Source organism: Mastigoproctus giganteus, chromosome 3, assembly GCF_048544385.1.
Source record: "Mastigoproctus giganteus isolate SK-2022 chromosome 3, ASM4854438v1, whole genome shotgun sequence".
In the NCBI taxonomy this organism is placed as follows: domain Eukaryota; kingdom Metazoa; phylum Arthropoda; class Arachnida; order Uropygi; family Thelyphonidae; genus Mastigoproctus; species Mastigoproctus giganteus.
In genome coordinates, this window is record NC_143577.1 from 182,276,062 (window position 1) to 182,298,621 (window position 22,560).

The following is a 22,560-nucleotide window of genomic DNA, read 5'->3' on the forward strand; positions in this document are numbered from 1 at the left end:
TTGTACTGCCGACAGAGGACGACCAAAATGTACGACTCCTGAAGTAGAGGAGATTTTCGATGTTGTCCTCTGTCGGCAGCACGAAGTGTAAAGGTCCAATGTTCACAAAGGCGGCGATGGATACCTTCAAACGTTTTCCTGTCTGGACATCTTCGTTCTGGGAACCTTTCGTGGTACAAATGACGAGCCTCCAGAGCATTTCCGTCCGCCAAACCGTACATAAAGTGCATATCCGCTTGCTCCTGATGTGAGTACATGGTCGGAATGGAAAACCACCAGATTCCGTCACTACCTTGTGATGAAGGAAATCACCTGCGGGAGATAAGACATTCCGCATAATAACTCGGGAACCAAGCATTTCCGGAACTATGTTGATATAAAGTATTTTTCATTGTCTACATTATGAGGAACTCATTCCTGAAGTTATGCCGTGTATTTTTGAGACGCCCTGTATGTGTGTATACATATAATATAATTCAATTTGTATAATATAATTCAATGATATATATATATATAGATATATATACAGTATATATATATATATATACACACACACACACACACACACACACATATATACACACACACTAAGGACTGATTCACTTAGCACTACTTAAAAAGCTTCAAGGTTATCGAGTCATCAATAGAAATCGTATTTTTTTTTTTTTTTTTAACTATTTATTTTGCATTCGTAACCTATGTAAAAAATAGAATTAAATCGCTTTCCTCTTAAACATCATCGTCGTGGTGGTGGTCTAACAAACAAAAGAACTAGCCCACCAACTGTGACCGAAAAACAAAATTTCTATTTCACACGAACCAAAAGGTATTATCTCTTTGACAATGCTTAAGCCTACAAAGAATTAATTTGATTGATAATTTTCCTAGAATTCCGCAATACAGTTAATCAAACACAACATAAGTTTGGATCGGAGGGGGGGATGATAAAAGCCCTTCGCAATTTCCACTGATTGTCACTAGATAGAATTATGGTACAAATGAAATTTTCTTACCTTTATTGTAGAAAAAACGGAGGCAGGAGTGAGCTAAAAGAAAGCCTCCTTTTACACTCTTCCATAAGGTTTTCTTATGGAAGAGTATAAAAGTTAGAGAATCACTTGTAAAATGAGGAATATTTGCATATTCCTATCTATGAGAAAAGCACGTTGCCATAAGGCTCATTTTCAGTCAAGATATCGAGACTGTGGGCGCAATTTATAATTTGAGCTCATTCCTGATTCGGTTACTTGACTTTTCCAATGTAAAGTATCAATTAATCATATAATTCCTCTGTATTGAACTGGATTCAGCATAGAATTCATCTGATCGAATTCCTGTAAATACAGGGAAAGCTAAAACTATTCCAAATTCTGAAAGTGTTTGGTGGATCAGTAATAAAGAAAAATTCTTATGAATTTGGATTCGAAAATTCCCTCCCTCCTTCTCGAACTTCCTTAAATTGTGGCTGTCGTAGTGGTCAACTGACCACTGACATGTATTCCGAATTCCTGGAGAACACGTTTTCACTCCTATTGGAAGAGGTGCCGCTAATAGTACGACTAAAGATTTGGTACCAGTACGATGGAGCACCTTTCCGATATAGAAGGCGGCCAAGGGCTTGGCTAAATGAAAATTTCCTTCAGCGGTGGTTGCGGAGACTAGTTAGTCTTCCTACTCTCCCGACTAGGGATGTCAACCGGAGTTTTTTAATAACCGGTTATCCGATTGTTTTTGCGCTAGATAACCGGTTAACCGACGCATTTTTTGGCTTATAGGAAGTAGTACAACAAAATGCCGCTGACAATTGCAATTTTTTTTATTAATAACATGAATTACATAAACAAATCGATAATATAAAAAAAGTAAGTAAAAATATTTTCTTTTTTTAATCGCATTGCTTATTAAATAATTATTACAATTAAAACAAACAATATAAAGTTTGAAAATTTATTTTTTCAAAAAGTAGTAGTACTTTAAGTTTACAAGTGCATCTAAAAGTTCGCGATTAATTCTATTTCTAATCTTAGTTTGTATAGCAGAGCACGTAGAAAAAATTCGTTCTGTAGCAGTAAAAGTTGGCTTTACTGTTAAGAGTATTATGAAGATTTTCTAAAGTTTTTGTGCGTTGTCCCGTACTTTCAAAGAATTTAATTTCTTTCTGAATGTCATCAGTTTTCGAACAATTATTGGACTTAAAACAGTCGTCAATAGTGGCTCTTAATTCATCGACAAGTGACATATTTATGTCAGTGTTACTATTTGTTTCGGTACTATCATAGTAACATTACGGTACGTCACAGTAACATTATTTTCAGAAAGACTTATCTTTATTAGGAAATAGTCATGTTTTTGCAAATAGATATAAAGCTGACTTTTGAACATAGCTTTGAACAAGGTTTCCCATTTGTAAACATTTCATTAGAGATATTAATTTTTTATCCCTGCGTTCGAAAACTATTTTTTAATGCTTCTAACATTTTATACTTAAATCATTGTCTATTTCTTCAAGTTTTGCAGTCATCAAATGTCGCCGTTTCTTTGCTAAGTTCCACTACATCTAATTCTATTGGTTTTAAAATTTTTATTAATACTGTAATTCCATAGATTTGAAATCACTCTCGTAATATACATGATTTTGTCCCATATCATGTAGAGCTTTTTTAATACAATTTTTAACAAGAACTAATCTTTCAAACATTGGAATTAATGAATTCCATCTAGTTTTCACATCTAGAAGTAACGAAAATTCCTTCACCTTTTCTTCAATTATATATTTTTGAAGAATTGAATTTTTCACACTTGAATTTTTAAAAATTTTTATACATCATCAGAATCGGATACGTCATCAGCTTCACCTCTTCGTCAAGTGATTCCTTTTTCTTTTGATAAAAAAACGTCAAGAACAGCCAAGTGAATAGCGTGACTATAACATAACTGGTTCTCAACTCGAGTTAACAAACCATACTTTTACATCACCTTTGCACCGTCATATGTAGATGCAACAAAGTCATTTTCAAATTCAATGCCGAATTCTTGTAGTTTATTCTTGACAAATTCTTTAGTGTGAAGGGCGTTGCAACTACCTTTTATGTAAATCAGTCCCAAATTATAATTGCTTTTTTCTTAGTGTAAAGTCACATTAAGATAACGCTTCATAGTAACACTAGTCCATTCATCAACCGTTATGGAAAATTTGACATCATTGTTAATTAACTTTATGAATTCATCTTTCTACTTCAATTTTACCTTCTTACAAAATGAAACGATTAACTTTCTTACTGTTGCTCGACTCTGTGGCATTTCATAGCTCCTTTTCACGATAAATTCGCGAACAGCTTTAGAATTAGTTATTGCACTAATTGAAAAATTATCTGTCGCCGCACATTCAGACAATAGTTCGCCTAAACTTTCGCGTTTTATATATGTCAATATAGAGCCACTTTCAATTTTTTTGTTTCTTTGCAGAATCAGGAGTAGCATTGTCGTCTTCGAATGTAATGTTGTGTTGGCGTAGATTATTTCGCAGTCCTGTTCTGGAATCTCCTTTGCACTGTATAGTGACGGAACATTGAGCAGAATGCTGATCTTTTTTTTTTTAATTATTTCATACCTTTGATTTCTTTGAATTCATTTTGAAAAACCACTAAAATAATTTTAAATAAATTAATACTGTATAATAAAATATAATACTGATATAAATTGAAACTGTTCCAAAAAAAAAAAAAAATAACAGAAAATAATCAAGGACTAATAAATGATCTCGTTGCGATATGCAAACAAATTCACTGCAGTCAATATCTAATAAATTTATTACGTACTTGATAATAAAACAACACCACTGTCATACAATAAAAACAAATACTGTAATGTCATCCGTATTGTAGCTAGAGCTTTTGTTGCCCCTCTCAATACACACCAAAAATACTACAAAAAGTCAAAACGACGTATAGGGAAATAAATTAAAACACTGTTTATTTTTGAAGTAAAACTTTAATTCCAACATTCTAAAATGTTATTTTTCTTGCTTTTCTGTTAGCAAAATTGTCGATGACATTGTCGAAGTCTATTTCATCGCTCAGTTGCTGTTCTATAGACAGTATGGCAAGATTTCTTAAACGCAAGGTCCTCATTGTAGATCTTAGGTAATTCTTAATCAATTTTAATTTAGAAAAACTCCTCTTACAACTAGCAACACTTACATAAATAAAAGAATCGTTGAAAAATAAAATCGTCTCACGTGAAAAGTGCCACCCGGGGCGGATCGACATCAAGGCATCACTCAACTACCTAGATCTTGCACTGTACTCCTTAGGGTCCAGTGCAGTTATCATCATCTCAGATGTAAATGGCAAATCCACCCTCTGGCAGTTGCCCATTCCGGACATCAGAGGTCGTCTGCTTGAGGACCTGATCTCCATTCGGAACCTAACCATTCACAAAAAAACAAAGTCAATACACCACCTACTGCAGCGCTACAGAGAAATCCAACATTGACATCACAGCCACCACCAATGACCTAAGAAACCTGATTTGCGGGTGGACCATCATTCCGGATTGGATCGTAAACGATCAGAGTGATACGTTTCCACATCAACATGCACACACCTGGGCACCTCATATTGTTTTTCAGGTTCTCGACTAAGACCTTTGACTCTTCCATACAGAGATTTTCCAGATCTACCCTCGCTATCGGATAAGAGTGCAGCTGGCCTGACGGACCTTTACCAGAGCACACTCCAATTAGCTGCATATCGCTCTTCAAAGAAAAAGATCATAAAGCCCCAAACTTGTGCCTGGTGGAACACCAAGCTAACTGTACTAAAGAAACAGGCACACAGAGCGCATAAGGAGTACCAGTGTCACAGAAATTGGCACCCCAAGATGTTGAACAACTGCATGCCATCTACCTCTCTAAAAAGAACACCTTTACCAAAGTGGTTGCCAACAGGAAAAGACAAATCTGGATGGGCTTCGTCAAGGACTCAGGAAATTCTAACCCATGGAGACTCCTTTATAAAATCTCCAGGGGGGGGATGACATACACCTGAGATGTCTTTGGCTTGGTACAGCTTTGCGAACAGGAAACCATAACCTGGCACAATTCGATCAATGCCATAATTCATGAACTTTTCCCCACAGATGATCCAATGGAAGACCAACCTGAACATGCAGATATCAGAAGAAGAAATTCACTCTACACATCAACCTCATCTGATGAATCTTTTACATCCCAAGAACTGGAGACAGCAATGAACAGAATCAACCTGAATAAATGCCCTGGCATTGATCTTATTGAGTATGCATTCATACAAAGGGTGTTCAATCTGAAACCAGAGCACTTACTTCTCCTTTTTAACTGCTGCCTTAGCGAATCTCTCTTCCCTGAGCCCTGGAAAGTTGCTCTTCTCCAACTCATTCCAAAGCCTAACAAACCACCAACAGAACCTTGGGCACTCCGCCCCATTGCTCTCTTACCCAACCTTGGTAAAATTCTGGAATGACTTATAGCGATAAAAATTGTAAGTATATTTCAAGACAAAGGACTTACTCTCTTTCACAATATAGATTCACACGAGGTTGCTCCTGTAAGGATGCAATCTCAGAAAATAATACTCCATCTGGAAACTTCCAAGGCCAAGTACGAACTGGCCGTCTTTATAGATTTTGAGTGGGCCTTTGACTGGGTATGATGGAAGAGTGCTCTTTAGAGGCTGTGCTCTGTTGATTGCCCACCACAACTCTACTGGTTAATCAGGAACTACTTCACCGACAGAACCGTTACAGTACAGGAAAAACATAGGGAACTAACACGACCAATTTACAGTTAAGGGGCTCCGTATTGGGCCCCTTAATCTGAAACCTGGTTCGTCAGGACTAGCTTCGCGGCAGCTTCGACAGTACCAAGATGATTGCATTCACAGACAATCTCACCATATTCTCGGGCCGCTATCGGCGAGCCCTTGAGACCACTGCAAACCGTTCTTGACGACCTTTCTGACTGGACTCAAACCAATAAGCTCCGAATCAACCAACAATAACCAATATGATGATCTTTGAAGCAAACTCTACCTTCGAAGGGACCCCGAGGTTAAAATTCAAGGCGCACAGCTCTTGTGACCCAAAGCCAAGTCCTAGGGGTCATCATTGACCATCATTTCTCCCTGACCTTCAGAATCTCAACATAAAAGCAAGAAACTTCTCGGCCTCAAGTCAGGATCTTCAAGAGTGACTGGAGACCCCAAGTGCACAATACTCCTTTACTACAAGGCAGTGTTCCTCCCCATAGTCACGGTCACTGCAGGGGCGTGGTTTCACCGGGCAATTAAGTGTAACATTAAAGAGAAGCTGAACCCTGTCCAATGGGGGACTTCTCCTGGCCACCCATTGGATCTGCAGAACAGTCTCCACAGTGACAACAAGTCATTGCAGCAGTTCTTCCACTGGACCTCTGTAGTTTATAGAGGACTATGCTACAGAATACTGAGGAGTATTCCTGCAGCAATCCTAAGCATTCACCTTAACTTAGACAGGGCCGTGAAAAGAGAGAAGCTGCACCGCTATAATGAGCTAGTTCATATAGGGCCGACGCAATGGGACACAACCAACAAAGAACTAGTCACGAGAAACTTCATATCGGACGTTACCTTTGCAATGGCAAAATCTGTTACAAAATGGCTTACTCTCACGATGGAAACCTCCTATCTAGTCACAGGACATGGGGCCCTCTTTGAGAAATTTTTTCAATTTAGACTTTCAGCGTCAGACCTTTGTTTCTGTGGAGCAAAGTAGAATTGGTCCCACGTACTCTTCGACTATGCAATATATAAAAAATCCAGGGAAAACCTGAGGAATAACGTCCAGGGATTCTCCTCAACTGCAGTGGAACAGCTAATTCAAACAGCAAGTAATCTTGCCGCACTCCAGGCCTTTGCAAAAGAAGTTTTTGCCCGAAGGAAGAGGCTAATTCTGGGGACAAACCTAGTTTTGCCCCAAATCAATCAAATCTGAAGATAAAATTCGGCAATAAGATTCGTTTCACCAAGAAGACCTGGACAATACTTAGAGTTTAAAAGTCTGTTTTTGATGTTAGAGTTCTTGATAACCACAATTGTTTAAGATATGGATGAGTTGCTAGTGTAAATTTTATGCGTTTTTTTTAATTAATTAATTTATATACATGCATTTTATGTTTTTACAATGTTTTATTTATTTATTTTATGAAATATGTAAGATACTCAGTTGAGAGTTGTTAGGCGGATGTGAACTTATGTTCTGGGTATCGCCTATATTTTTAATTAAAAAAAAAAATACCTAAACATTATTGCTGAATAGGTACAACCTTTTATGGCAATGGTCTTCCCCTCTGGCGGTGCAGTCTTTCAGCAGGATAACGCGCCATGCCACACCACCCGGATTGTTCGAGACTAGTTCGCGGAACGTGAGGAAGACTTCCAGGTATTGTCCTGGCCTCCAAATCGCACAGGCATCAATCCCATCGACCATCTGTGGTTTGTGTTGGAACAGCAACTCCGATCTGCGGCGTCTCAACTACCGACCTTACAGGATTCAAAGGATCTGCTGGTTACGTGTCGGTACCAGATACCACAAGACATTTAGAAATCTTGTAGCGTCCATGCCTCGCCGGGTACGAGCTGTTTTGGCTGCACGTGGGGGGCCAACATCATATTAGGTAGTTGGACATAATGCTTTGGCTCATCGGTATATAACAACAACTGGTTCCACAACCTCGAATGAAGAGGACTGATAATCTCTTCTAGGCCGCCATTTGGATTCGGTTCTCTCCAAAGGAGAAGTGGCAAACACATTGTAATGTCATCAAGAATTCATGTTCTAAATAAGTTAATTCAACACTATTTCATCAGTTTCTATATGGTAACCTGTTAATAAAACTAACGACGTTGGATTGCGGCCGTATCCAGTAAAGTGACAATTAACCGGAATCAGTCGGTCGTTTTCTAACCATTTTGTACAGAAACAGGCAACCGCTTGCAGGCTTTCTGTGGAAATTTCGGAAAGGAATTCATGATTGAAAAATGGCTGATACTGCTCAAAAATTTCGCAATCTCGGAACATAAGAAGCCAGGAATATTTGCTAAGTTCGCACACGAACTATTATTGAAATCACTAAAACAAAAAGAAATTATTCGGCAACCAGTACAAGAAATCAAATGATTGGTCGTGACAGCCCACCATCATCACATCGACCACGAGATATGAACTTAAGACACGATACTAAACACCCCCCCTCCCCAAAAAAAACCCCTAATTAAGTGATATACTCATTGCATTAGATTTCAGGCGCATTCGATTATCACTTAACGTACCACAGGAGTTAAAACACCTATTCTGTAACTCAAGAAGTGTTCATTAGTATTGGTTCAATAATTGTGAGCTGATGACCAGTTCTGGGCTCTGTATAACAAAATTTTAATTTGGCTCACAGATAATTTTACATCAAGAGTCCTCAAAGAGGTTTTTGTGTTTAAAGAAAATGTCTATGCACTTTTTTAAAAATTTACTCCTTCCATAAAATTAATTTTTATTTAAAAGTACTTTTCACTCTCGCCATTTCCCACTATGTTCTTTCCACTGCAGCTCGAGATTTAAGAAGCTTTATGAATCTTGCAAGCAATTTTACAATTACAGTGCTCAACCACATGACTTCAGCATGAAGTATTAAAATCCAAATTTGTCTCATTCAAACAACCTTCTGTTACAATGCTGCTCCGACAAAATTTACTGTCTTGAAAACAATATTCATTACATGCCCACAGCACAGAAACGTACAACTAAGAGCCTCCTAATGAACGGAAAGCCACGAAATCCAGGTAAGATTTGGTGTCTTTTCAAATCAACCTTTTTGGCAAGAAGCAAAAGTTGCTTTCCAATCTTTGCAGGAATCCTTCAGTGGTAACTGAACATAAATTTTGAAAAGGCAAATTTCCACTGCCTAAGTTTCGAACGTTTCGCGAATATTTTTCTCTTTTCCGTCTTTTCAAGTGTAACACAGTAATCCTGCTTTAAAAAGCAAACCTTCAAATACCATTCTAATCATCATAGAGAATTGTTGTGAAGTGCAACTATGTTCGTTGATTCATCAAACCGAAGGGGGGGGGGGGAAATCAAAGCAACCTATCAATGTCGGATTTTAATTAATTTCAGCTGCAATGAACGAAAATACAGTATAATAAAAAACGTGCCGCGGGCTCACGAAACCTTTGTCAGGCGCACATGCACCCTCCAGCGACAGGTTTGCCTACCACTGCCTTAATTAATTATAAACAAGAACATTTAAGATTACCTAATATTAAGCCATAAAAAACAATCATTCTATCGACAATCCAACTTCACAGAAGTATCTTCTAGATCAAAAAAAATAATAAATAAGCTTAACCTATTTTAATAATTAGGGTTATTATACTTAGAAAGTTAGAAATATTAACAGATTTTTCCTCTTATAAATTATAGCCTCTAATGAGTGAACATATTGCCCCTGCCTCTACTTTAAAATGCGAAGATTTACTCGATTCTTGCACGAATACGACTATGACAATTCTTCAAATTCATCTTAACTAAATGCAACTTTCCGAGTTGTAATTTTAGAGAGTTAGTCAGAGCAAAACGTATGTCGATCTCCTTCCCGTCTTCATTCTCATCCTTGGCCCACAGGATAAGATACATACATACCTGAGCAGTAATTTCTCTTCGTTTCCCCTTGACTTCCATCCCCATCTGAAACCGGTTATGCCTCAAGCAAGTTTTCTTCCCGCCGCACTGAACATCACTACTCTCTAAGTGGAGAGAAGGAAAGAAAGAAAAAAAAAGTCGACCGTGCTGTGCCTGAAAGTTGTGACTAGTGTTGGCAGGGAGGTGCAATTTATCGTCAAGCACCTCCTTTTTCCCTTACTACTGAACAGCGTAAGAGGTCGCTCCCTTGAGGCCTCCACTTCAGCTCTTCAGGATATCGACCTCTCATTGTTTCATTTGTCACTGAACGTGACTATCTCCTTTCACTAAGATATGCTCGGGTTTGTTGTATATCAGCATTACAAACCAAGTACAGATACAGCCAGTTTCACTGCCGGTTGTAAAAAGTAACACTGTAAATAATATCTATATGTGAGTTATTATCATCACCTACATACTATTAAAAGCAATTAATGATGTTCCAAGATTAGTACTGTGTGGGTATTGTAGCAACTTCAAGTGATACGCAATCAAAGTGACTGTTCTAAACAAATGTGCCAACCTTATCAGTTTCAAGAGCATTTCAATAAGTCAAACGTCAAACTTGACAAAGAAAAATAATTATCATCTAACTGAAGCAACTGATTTACAAAGTGCTGAGATGCTTTCAAAATAATAGTCAACAAATGACAAGGCCTGTAGAGAAAAGGAAGAAATAAATAAAACTAGGGGCTAAAGTTGCATAAATTTAATTGGGAGAGACAACCCAGAGAATGAGGAATCTGCGGACTGTATCACTGCCTGTGCTATAAAGCTAGTTTGTTCGTGTGAAGGAAAGAAAGGGGAGGGGGGAGGAGAATACGTACGCTAAGACCGGGCAATTCATTCCAGCTTGAAAAATGCTAAATAGGTTTGAATGCAAAATCAATTTTGTCACAGAAGACCCAGATATTGGTAATATGAGAAAATTATGGCCAGTTGCATTCTATGGTTTATTGAGAACAATCTAAACATTAATGTACGTGTAAAACGATTTAAGGATCCGCATAAGATCGTAAATCCATCGTTAAACAATAAATTCTCAAACCACTGTTACACAGTAAACTTCATTTACTAAACAGTAAATGAATTTAACGGCTTAGGAATTTAATTTTCAAATGACTTCAAAAGTCAAGCTGGCAAAACAACTGAAACGGGTCTATAAACCAATAGAATTTATTAAACGTTTTTCATTTCACCCCCAGAAATTCACAACTAGCCAAGACTTTATTCACTGCATTCATGCTTCCCATATTGGATTTTGCAACCCCAGTGCAAAAGATTATGTTCCAGGGATTATGTTTTTCAAAGGCAGTCATTCTGAATTCAGTCAACGATGATCAAATGTATTCTTAAATTAGAGGTGTCATGATTACCATAGAATTAATTATAATCACAATCTAAATAAATATAATTCACAGTTCCTTCATAAGAAGACAACCGATAGGGCTGAAATTCCTTACATATCTTTCAAAACCCCACTTTATTTTTCTAGAAATGTAAAGCTGTTTTATTTAAAATTTCAAACTGACCATAGCAGATTCAGTCATATTTTATTTACTTAATTTACTGGTTGTTTTTATGCTTGATCCTTTTCTTCCTTTAAATGAGTTGGGCAAATTCTTAAAATTAAAAGACATATAACAAGATTTTATCAATATTCTATGTTGTTTTAAGTTTTTATTAATTTTAATACAACGTAAATAAGTATTTTAACCTATACAAATATTCATATGGCTGTACAGTTTTTTTTTTTTTTTTATTATCTCGTTTACTTACACATCGCAAATAGGAAACTACGTGTGATAAAATAAAATAAATATTATTCATTTAATACAAATTTACTTCTCAAAATAGTGGCTCAGTTATTATTCCGCGGGGCTTAAAAAGAGATTCTGCAGTAACCAAAAGATTCCGCATGTCCCATCACATAAAAATATTAACAAGGTGGTCCAGTTACAGACACAGGAAGGGCAATGCATGAAAATCTTCATAAAATATGAAATTAAAATAAAAGTAGGTCCAATGGAATATATATTAAACTCCTCTCGCACAAAGTTAATTTTCTTTGTTAATAACCAAAATACACTGGTATATTTATATAGCATGGCTATTGCTGCATTTTACCATGATTACCTGTTGATGCTTCATAAAACCCACAAACGTGCAGCTCGCAGATTAAATTCAGAACAAATTTGTGGCAAGCAGTACCATAACTGTGGGAAAACCACGCATCCAACATTTCAGCTCATTATATGAGGCGTTGTGCAAGACTCAGCTTAGTGGGTTGAGGTAAGTATAATATTATTCAGGAATGCATTTCGCAGTCATCTTTTTATGTATTTGTTTAGTTGTAAGGAGTGTCAAGGCGTTTGTCCTTTGCAAACCACTGTTCGACTCTCGTTAGGTACTTCGAGGGCGTTGCATATGCATAAAATATATTTCTTATCTAATATAGTAATAATACAATATTCATCAATAAAAGGGTTATACAACGAAACTTGAAGGAAGCAAATTTCACTGTCAGAAAATTATAACGTTTCGACTACACCCATTCCCCCTACAAGTAAAATATATATATGTACATATAAACATAAAAAGAAAGGAGCAGCAATATCTCACTAGATTTTCAGCGTTTCATAATTGTTTCTTCAGAAATTAAATGCTATCGATAGGCAAGCAAGCATGTCCTGTCACTAATGAACGTACAGTTGATCGTCTCAAATTCGGCAACCTCAGGACCTGATCGTTTGCCGAATTTTGGAATCTTTTATGAATCAGTCATAAATTGTATTCCTATAACTTTTTTTGAGAGAAAGGTGAAGTACAATAAATATTGCACAGTACAATAAAAATTATTTCTCCTTCGTGCAACCACTTTAACTAAAAGTTCCAATATTAAAAACATTGTTTCCACATAAATAATGACCTAATATTTTCATTTTAACTAAGTAATGTGCACGAAATGTAACGCAGTGCATTACGCTGCGTTACATTAATAAACACAAAAAACTAAATAACCAATTAATTACTAATTGATTAACTATTATTTATAAAAGTAATTGTTTTCGCTTATATTTACTCCACGTTTAGCATTACTTTGTAATCAACAGTGTTTGAACTGTCAACGCTTTCATAATGTAGTTTACTCATTTCTTCCTGGATTTTAACAGAAATTCTTAAACACACACACACTATATATATATATATATATATAGTTTCTATTGTGATTAATATAATACGCAAATAGTAATAATTCATCGTTGTTGTACTTAGTAAATGGAGGAAAAAGCAACAGCTTTTATGTTGTTGAAAACTTCATTTTCGCATCCACAATATTGCCCATTCATTCCTCCAATCAGCGCACGGCAACAAACAATATCTAGTGCTTCAGCTATAGTATACAACCAGAGGTAAGTTTCAACGCAGGACTAAATACACAGTCTGTATTTACAAAAGAATATATAATATGAAATCATATACTAAATATGACCTTTCCATATCAGGAAATAATGTGGTTTTATGTTTCATTCGGCTAAGAAGAACATTCCATTGAGCAGGATTTTTCTACCATTAGAGGACTACAAATTCCAATCCATTGCAGAAGAATGAGAAATCCTGAATAAATTTATACTAAATAGCAAGGGCAGAGTGCAGTTCTTTAAGTAGCTTATAGAATACTTGCGATATAATCCCTGCCGTAACCATGGGGCCTTTTTTCAGAAACAAGCTCGCCAACATAAGCTGAAAAATCGTGGCATACAACTGAAATAACTTTTGCCAAGTCAACCAGGTAGAAAGTTTGGAATGTTTCTTTGTGCTCGCATGAACATAATTCTCTTCCGCGTAATGCAAATCTTTACCTGCACCCTCTACATAGTTTCTTCGATGAAATGATTTCTATGTACAGTAGTGATCTTAAAGTAAGGTGTCTTACTTTAAATAAGTAGTGATCTCAAATTTTAGTCACCGTACGAAAACAAAATCTCTGCAGAATAACTTTAATGGCAGTGCATTTTAAAATGGCGAAAAACTAGTATTTTGTATACATCGTTTAGTGACGATATCTGAAATAATTCTAAAAGAGAAAAACACACACACACACACACACCCCCCCACTCATTGTAATGATACAGTCAACAACATTAAGCGCCTTCCGAAAGAAAGTTAAGAATTCCTCCTAGAATTTTTATTACATCTTTTACTATAAGATCGTGCAATCAAATAATTACAACAACTATGCTAATAAGTGTGTTTGGTATAGAATCGGGATATTTTTCTCTATATTTGACTTTGACGATTATGGACAAAAATACTGTTATACTACACACGTCCAGACAGAGAATATGTCATGATGGCTTCATCAAGAACAAACTGGTGTGGATGAGTTTGTGTAAGTGTAACCTTACAACCACTGTTCTACATGCAAAAGTATAGTGTTGACACCAATTTAGTTTTGTAAGGATTGCATGTGGTTCCCAAAATCAGCCCTTTCATTTTTGGTTGGTCGAATTTTGGTTCACCATATACAATACATCCAGCAACCCGTTTTTTCGCTCACAAAACTGGCTTACTGATCAAAACAACGAATTCGGAACAATCTTTATAATAATTTGCTTATGTCCTTCTGTCCGGAATACTCTTCTAACTTGAATAACTCAAAGACTAAACAAGCTTTTGACCTGGTTTTGACAATAAGTTTCATTTAGCAGTAAAATTGAGAGAAAAAAATATTGCAGTAAAATTTTCCAAAAAATTTACGATTTTCAAATTTTACGTTTTTTAAGTTCTGCAATAGAACTGTTGAGCAACAGTTTCGTTACAGTTTTCGCGAAATATTCGCCACCAGTACACTAGAATTATTGTAATATTTTTAAAGGACGATATAGTCATAAGTAAAAAAAAATGATCAAATTGCATTTTTAGTTTTTTTTTTTTTTTAATATATATACATATATATTTTATTACCTGAGTCCATCCGAAATACTTGAAGTGTAAATCGATCCTTAGGATCAATAACATCAAACAGCAAGTACATAAGGAAATCTCTTTAATATCCAGTGGTGTTCAACAGGCGGCTCACGGCAATGTAGGCAACCTTCAAGTGTTATGAGTTCCCCAGAGTTTAAAACTAACCTGTCAAAAAATTACTTCCAAAATTACTCTTGAAAATATGTTTTTAATATTCAACTTTTCCATACTACTTTCTCATGATTTATGCATCTTCCTCAGAATTTATCAATATTATTATAACGCTATAATAATAATAAGTGCAATAATAGTTATTAGTGTTAGGTAATAATTGATCCGATTTTCGTATTTAATTTAAATGGTAAAAAAAAATAAAAAAATAAATACGAACGCAGATAACAAAATTTTAATTCTATTTTGAAAAATGCATAATTAATGGTAAGAAACTTGTCTCTTTTTGCGGCCCGCAACCCGCTTGCCGAGACAACCCATACTGCCCGCCACCTGCAGCATTTTCTCTTTTGGCCCCTAGCCAAAAAAGGTTGGCCGCCCCTGATATAATCGAAAACAGATGTTCACTAAAATTCCAACAAATTATAAAACATTCTCTAACAAGTACAAATGTAATTCGAAATAAAACATCACGAATTATCAACAAATAAAACGGTACTAAGTGAATTTCTGGAAACGAGTTTTCAAAGCTTGCAAGAGTACAAATGCCAGGAAGTTAGGAATATTCCAACCATGTTTCAAATTTCAATAAGAAAACACGACACGCCCATTTCCGCTGTCTTATGTAAGTGCACAACAGCAGCAACATACATCACGTGGATAAAACAAATTATGGCATTTAACTAATCAACGTGGACGATTTAGACAGGTGCGTTCAACGAGTAGCAACGCAGCCTTATAACAGAAAGGTAGTAATTTTCTTACAAGTTTAAAACGACATATCAAACCAAAGGAATTATCATATACGTGAGCAAAGAAAACGGGCCACGCAGAAAATAAAAAAAATAATAATAATTAACCGTCGTTATATCAGTTCGGTATTTAAAATATTTACTAACAAAAGATGAAGCCTCTGTAAGTACTTTGATCTTCAATTTAAATCTGATATATTTTGTAGTAAAACACACAAACATTCTAATTCAGAGGGGATCGTTAATCAATTGTTTTTACTCGTAAGAGATCCGTTTATTATTTCTGACAAATACAATTACATAAGCAGAGGAATCTGTTAGGTGAAACAATGGAGAGCTTTGAGGTACAAAATGAGAGTTAGTATCTACTCGTCTATCCCTCAAAGTGCATGAGGAATGTGGTTATAAAAAAGCACCCATTTGTTACATATGAATTTCTCATCTGTATTTTCCACTATAAATATATTACGATGCAGTGAGAAATCTCTGGCAAGAAATATCAGAGCATAAATATTCACCCAGATAAGAAAGAAAACGCAACCACCGAGTCCGACTGATGAAGTCATGGTATGAAAATAAGCGCTTAAAAATTAATCCAATCCTGACAGAAATCGAATCCAAGTCTTTCACAATGTTGTATGAAAGGTGCTTGTAGATACTGTGACAACTACGTGTGTCCTTTATTTCAAAAAGAGAGAGAGAGAGAGAGAGAGAGAGAGAGAGAGAGAAAAAGAAACTGAGCACATAATTGTACGAGCGAGATGTGATGACTGGAGAACCCAATAGCCGATATCCGTTAGAAAAATTGGAGTTGACGGAACATAAAATGCTAATAAATGAAGACTGAATTTGAACTCATTGAAATTACGCATCTTTGTAAAGTGAAATACGAAGCTTTTGGGAAAAGCTTCATATTCCACATCGGGAAGTTACCTTTAATGTATACTTTTATAGATATAGATTTATTACTTTTAAAGCCACATCGGTAGTTATCTTTAATGTATAGTGAAGATTAATATGACGGACGGCGATAGGAAGAGTAAACGCAATCACCTCTTTACTGCTTTAAAAGGGCCAGACTTTTATTTTATTATAAATATTATTTTTATTTATTTTATTGTTATTATTATTATTTATTAATTTTTATTTTTTTGCTTGATTCCGTAACACCTGATTGGCCCAATAGTACGGGATTGCTGGCACCACTAGACGCACTACCAGTGTTGCCATTTTAGCGGTTTACCCGCTAGATTTAGCGGAATTGCTTCAGGTTTAGCGGATAAAAATATGAAATAGCGGATAGCGGATTTTTTAGCGGGAAGAGTATAAATGTTTAGCATTTTATGTATTTTGGCAATGTAACATTTATATTAAGAAATATTCATTTATTATTATTATTATTATTATTATTATTATCCGTTTATTTCCATAAGGAAACCACCCCGGGACGGCAAAGTGCCAGGAGGGTGCTAAGTACAAATCAGGGTACGAGATACTACGTGCAGTGGGTTACATATACTGAACACGTAGTCTCGTCCCGAAATATTATATACACATTTTATGTTTAATATATATAGTATTTACACATTGATGATTCTGTACATACATTATACAACTGATATATTTACAATTCACTAATAATTCCATCTATAAATTACATATTTACATAACTGTTACAGAAGGTATATTTTTACAGTCAACAAATTATTATTGTTCTGAAAGCAGAAAGTTTCTCTTTTACTCTAAATTCTTTGGTACTTTGCAGCCGATTCATATTTTGGTAAGTCTGTACGAATCCTGGAAGATCTCTTTCCGGTATGTTGCATCCTCACACAGTTTTTCGGCATCTATGTGTAGTGAGTTAAATATTTTCGCTGCATTTGATGGGAAGAATCTTTGCAGGCTACTAAGATTGTTCAGGACTGGACGCAGTGGATTATTTACTTCCCCGCAACGTCTAGCAGTGATACGCGGTTTGACTAGAATATTATCCAGGACTGGAGCATCCACTCTGCCTGTGAGCATTTGTGCGAGAGTGTGTATGTTCCTGTTAATTGTCCGCTGCATCCAGGGTGTGATGTTAAGGTTTGAGTAGAGAATGGCCCTTGAGATAGTAAAAGGGTGGCCAGCAATTCTGTTAAGCCATCGCAAGAACCAGTACTCGATCCCAAGGACGGACTTATAATGTGAATCTGGAGCTGATGACCAGATTTGCGAGGCATACATTGCAATTGGCAGGACACACCTTAAAATGTACTTGGTCGCTAGCTGAGGATCCCTAATTCCTACCAGTTCCTGTCTAGTAGCCCATAAAGCGGCGAATATTTTTGTCTTCATATGGGCGAAGTGTTGAGCAAAGGTGAGTCTGTCATCCCACTTAAGACCCAGGTCCAGGTGAGAGTGCACTTTTACCACATTAGACCCGTTCACAGAGATCGAGATGTCATTTTTATTCTGCTTGCAAGTTATGGTCATTTGGGCAGACTTCTGCGCATTAATACGGAGCCCGATGCAATCCAGGTAGCTCTCAAATTCTCTGATTGTGCTATTTGCCATCTGACAAATACCTTCTGCTGATTCATGGTCTTTGGAAGTGATGAAGAATTTTACATCGTCAGCATATGTTATAAAATTGTAGTACCGTGCAAGAAACGGCTCCAGGGCGGCCGCGAAGAGAGTAGCCGAAAGAACTCCCCCTTGTGGCACTCCTCGCGAGATGGTAAAGCAAGATTGTAGCTTTTGGTGCTTAACAATAAGTTTTCTATGTTCTAGCAGGCTGGTTATTATAGTTAACAAATTTCCTCTTACATTAAAATAATTCTTTAAAATCGCAATGAGCGCTGGAATTGAGACGTTGTCGTAGGCTGCGGAGATATCCAAAAAAATAATATCAATTTGCTCCTTCTCATTTAGTGCTCTCTGCACGCGAAAAAGGGTTTCCAGTAAGTTTGTTATTGTTGATCTACCCGAAATAACTGAGTGCAAATGCGGTGGTCTATGGCTGAAGCAGTGTTGATTGATGGTGGGAAGCAGTGCTTTTTCGAATACCTTCTGTAGGGTGCAGCTGACAGAAATTGGTCTGTAATCCTTAGCCAATTTTGGGTGTTTAATCTTTGGTATTGGGGTTACAATGTAATTTTTCCAGGCTTGCGGGAAAGCTCCTGACCTGATGATTTCCTGATAGATGTGCAGTAATAGATCTATTATAAATGGGCTACTTATCTTAAGGATGAACATTGGAAATTTGTCTGGTCCAACAGTGGCCTTATTGGGCAGATCGTTGATTGCTTTCATTACGCTCTCTTTGGTGATTTGTATTTCACTCAAAGGAGGTCTTGTTGGTTCCTCTATTGCCGAATGGTTTCGCTTGTTTAAATCTTTCAGGAATTCAAAAATTTTGTTACCATTATCAGTGTTCTCAATTTGATTCAGTCCATGCAGGTTACTAAAAGTGTTATTAGCCCATTCCTTGAAAATGCATTCGGTCATATTCTCTGTGCTATTTCTATTGCTAGTAATTCTTTTTGCTCTTTTTAGTTTATTATGAACAACACTGCAGTGTGCCTGTCTTTTTGCTTTGATGAAATGTGCTCTTTCTTTCTTATAACGAATGTGATCGGCAGGATGACCCGTTCTTTGCCATTTTCTATACAGTTTTTGCTTCCTGAGGAAACTTGCTTTCAGTTGTGGGTTAAACCATTCTTTTGTTCTCTCAGATATTTTGATTTCTTTTGCTGCTCCTTCCAATGCTGTTTGGTATAGCTTTTTAGTGATCATTTCTAAAGCTTCGTCTACTGGCTTTTCTTGCAGGTCATTCCAGTTGTAACTAGTCAGGTGACTGAGAATGACCTCTGATTTAATATACTTCACGGAGAAAAGATACTTACTTTGCTTTTCCCAGTTCGTGTGGTTACCCTGCATGTATTTGTGTATCTTCAGTGCTGCTTCTATTTCAATGGGATTGTGGTCCGACTTAAATTTTATGCAGTTTTGCGCTAGCCTTATGTCTAAGGAACTATGATACAACAGGTCAAGTTGCTGCATTCCCCTTGTCACTGGTGTCGGAAGCTGCGTTAAGTGCAATGCACCCAATGTAGCATCCAGCTCTTTCTTGGCCTCCCTGTGTTTCGGAAAAGGCAAATTAAAATCTCCCGCTATTATTGTGTCGACTGATGGCTTTAGATTTGCAGCAAGCCAAGCATAGAGTTCGTTTCTTGTCTCCTTTGAGTGCTCAGGTGGGAGGTATATGATGCATAACTGTATTTTCACGTGCTCCTTTGAAAAGGTAACGCAAATCCCTTCAAAATTATTTGAATTGGTTTTTCGTTCTCTTATAGGCTGGTATTTATTTTGGTAGCAAATTAGAACTCCCCCTCCTCGCCTATCTGTTCTTCCGGTTCCCACACATTTGCAGTTTGCTGCCGCAGTTAGCCGATCTAACTGTTTTCCATTTCCCAACCAGGTTTCGATTAGGCAAATGAAATCCAGGTCCTCGTACATCATCATCGTTTGTAGGGTGTGGAGCTTATTTGAGATGCTCCTCACGTTTTGTACAAACAGGTGGATGTGATGTTCTGCATTCCCAGCTGGGGGTAGTTTTCTTGATTGCTATTGAGCCCGATTCCTTGCATCATTTTTAACCAGTGGTCTGGCCCATCTGTCTCTGTAGGGCTTGACTAAGGTACCTACTGGCCAGGCGCTTACGTCTTGTAGGTATTTAAGAAATATTAAATTAATTGTTCGATTAATTATTTAATTAACAATAAAAATAATTCATAATTGAAATAGTAGGGATATCATATTTCATAGTTTTTTTTTTTATAAAGCGAAGAATCGGTTTTATATTATTCTGGATTTCCCTGAGGAGAACCCCAACAATTTTACGTAGTTACGCTCGCGGTCAAACGACCTGATCATTGGGTCATAGCTTTAAATTGTTGAATCAAATCTAAAAATGTGGAAAAAATTCTAATGACGCCTTTTTTTGAAACAGCGAAGGAATGGCATTGGATAATTTTTCTTCGTCGTATTTGTTTGGCTTCCAAGAAATGCGATCCGAATTACCGACATCTCTTTCAACGTTTCTAATAACCACAGAGCAATAAGAAATAATTATTTCTAATAACCACAGTGTAATAATATCTTAGTATAGTCAGTCCTCGTATAGCACGATAGTTGTATTCCTAGAAACCCTCGTGCAATGCAAAATCGTGCGTTTAGTAAATCCACCAGCCGACAAAATCAATTCAAATATTTATACAGTGCCATAAACGATGGTGCAGATCCGAAAAAGATAGTTCATTCGTGTCAAACAAGGTGGTTATCCATTGAAGTTGCTATAACAAGAATTTTAGAACAGTATATTGAATTAAAAGCCCATTTTGAAATACTCGTTTGACTGACAAATGTTATACTGCAGAACTTCTTTATTCAATGTTCAAAGATGCAAGTAATTTAGCATATCTCTTATTTTAAAACCTATCTTATCTGAAGTACAAAGAGTAAACAAATCTTTTGAATCAAATACTGCCGATCCTACATTATTACTACATGATTTAAACATGCTATTGTCGATGATTGCCAATAAAATGTTTTTACCAAATAATGAAAGAAAAATAAACGAATTAATAATGAATAAACTTATCACAACAACAACAGATGAAATGGCAATAAGAGAGAGATGCCGTAATTTCTTGATTGATTTGTATCAACAATTAAAACAACGCCTTCCGGACAACATAAAAGAATTAGAAAAAATGTCATTAATCTCAGTTAACAATATATTAAAGAAACAAAAAGAACCACTGATAAATTTATTACAAAATTTAAAATTGTCTGAAGTAGAAATTGAAAAAATTGAGCAACAGTATATAAACATTACTCTCGTTAAATGGGAAAACATCAACAATACAATGAAGTTTTGGTCAGAAGTTTCGAAATATCGAGATGCAAGCGGTAAAAATCCATTTAAAGAAATTAGCGAATTTCCATTGGGTATTTTAATTTTGCCATTATCCAATGCAGATGTGGAAAGAATATTCAGCAACATAAATCTAGTAAATAACAAAACACGCAACAGAATGAGTGTTGGCACGGTTAATGCAATCTTATCAGTACGATACGGGCTCAAAAGAGTTGAAAAGTGTTGTAAAAATTATGTTTTACCTGAAGAAGTGCTTCGCAAAATAGGCACACAAGAAACATATGATGAGGAGGTATTGAATTTCGAAATTAATTTAGATTTTTAGATATTGATTTTATATTAAAAACAGAAAATAAATAACTATTTATATATACTATTTGTTTGTTTGTTTTTATTCACTACAAAGTACAAACAAATGAAAATTTTAAAAATTTGGCGGGTCAAGTGCTAAAAATAGCGGATTTTGAGTATGCGGCTAGCGGGAAATATTATTAAGAGTTGGCAACACTGCGCACTACGTATGGACGCAGGATTTAGTCTACTAAGGATATTACGAGAACAGTTGTGGCCCACCTCTTCGTGAAGTGAACGGGTAGTGGAAAGCATTTTTCCCTGGTAGCAAAGCGGGCAGAAATAATTGAACATAACAAGACATAATACACTTGCACAAACAACTACATTCATTTCTATATTAATTTCTGGCCATTTTATAGAGGTACGTATGATCACAGCGGAGTTGAACTAATGTTATGAAGCTGCCCTACATAAGAAAAACACTATAATAAATATAAATGCAATAAAGCATAATACTATAAGAGCTTAAAATTATATTATTAAATATTAGTGTAGATACACCATAGATAGCTCTTAAACGAAAACAACATTCGTAATGTAAAGGCATCGTTTTAGTTGTATCTCATATTGTGATCATCCTTCACAACGAGTTACCATGTATTGCACTACCTGGAATAAGTAACGCTTCACTAATAGAGAAGT

The 22,560-nt window shown here is 36.1% G+C and overlaps 1 protein-coding gene across 2 annotated transcripts in view; it reads right to left on the bottom strand.

Annotated features, from left to right (window-relative positions):
• The window catches only part of ex (FERM domain containing expanded), a 329,475-nt gene that overhangs the window by 248,430 nt on the left and 58,485 nt on the right, over positions 1 to 22,560 (bottom strand). The window contains exon 1 of one of the 2 annotated variants that reach the window (XM_090369514.1): positions 14,716 to 14,737. The exons of the other annotated variant lie outside the window; for it this stretch is intronic. The gene's annotated coding sequence lies outside the window, so the exon portion shown is untranslated. Of the gene's footprint in view, positions 1 to 14,715; positions 14,738 to 22,560 lie in introns of those variants that run through there. 2 annotated transcript variants of the gene reach the window in all.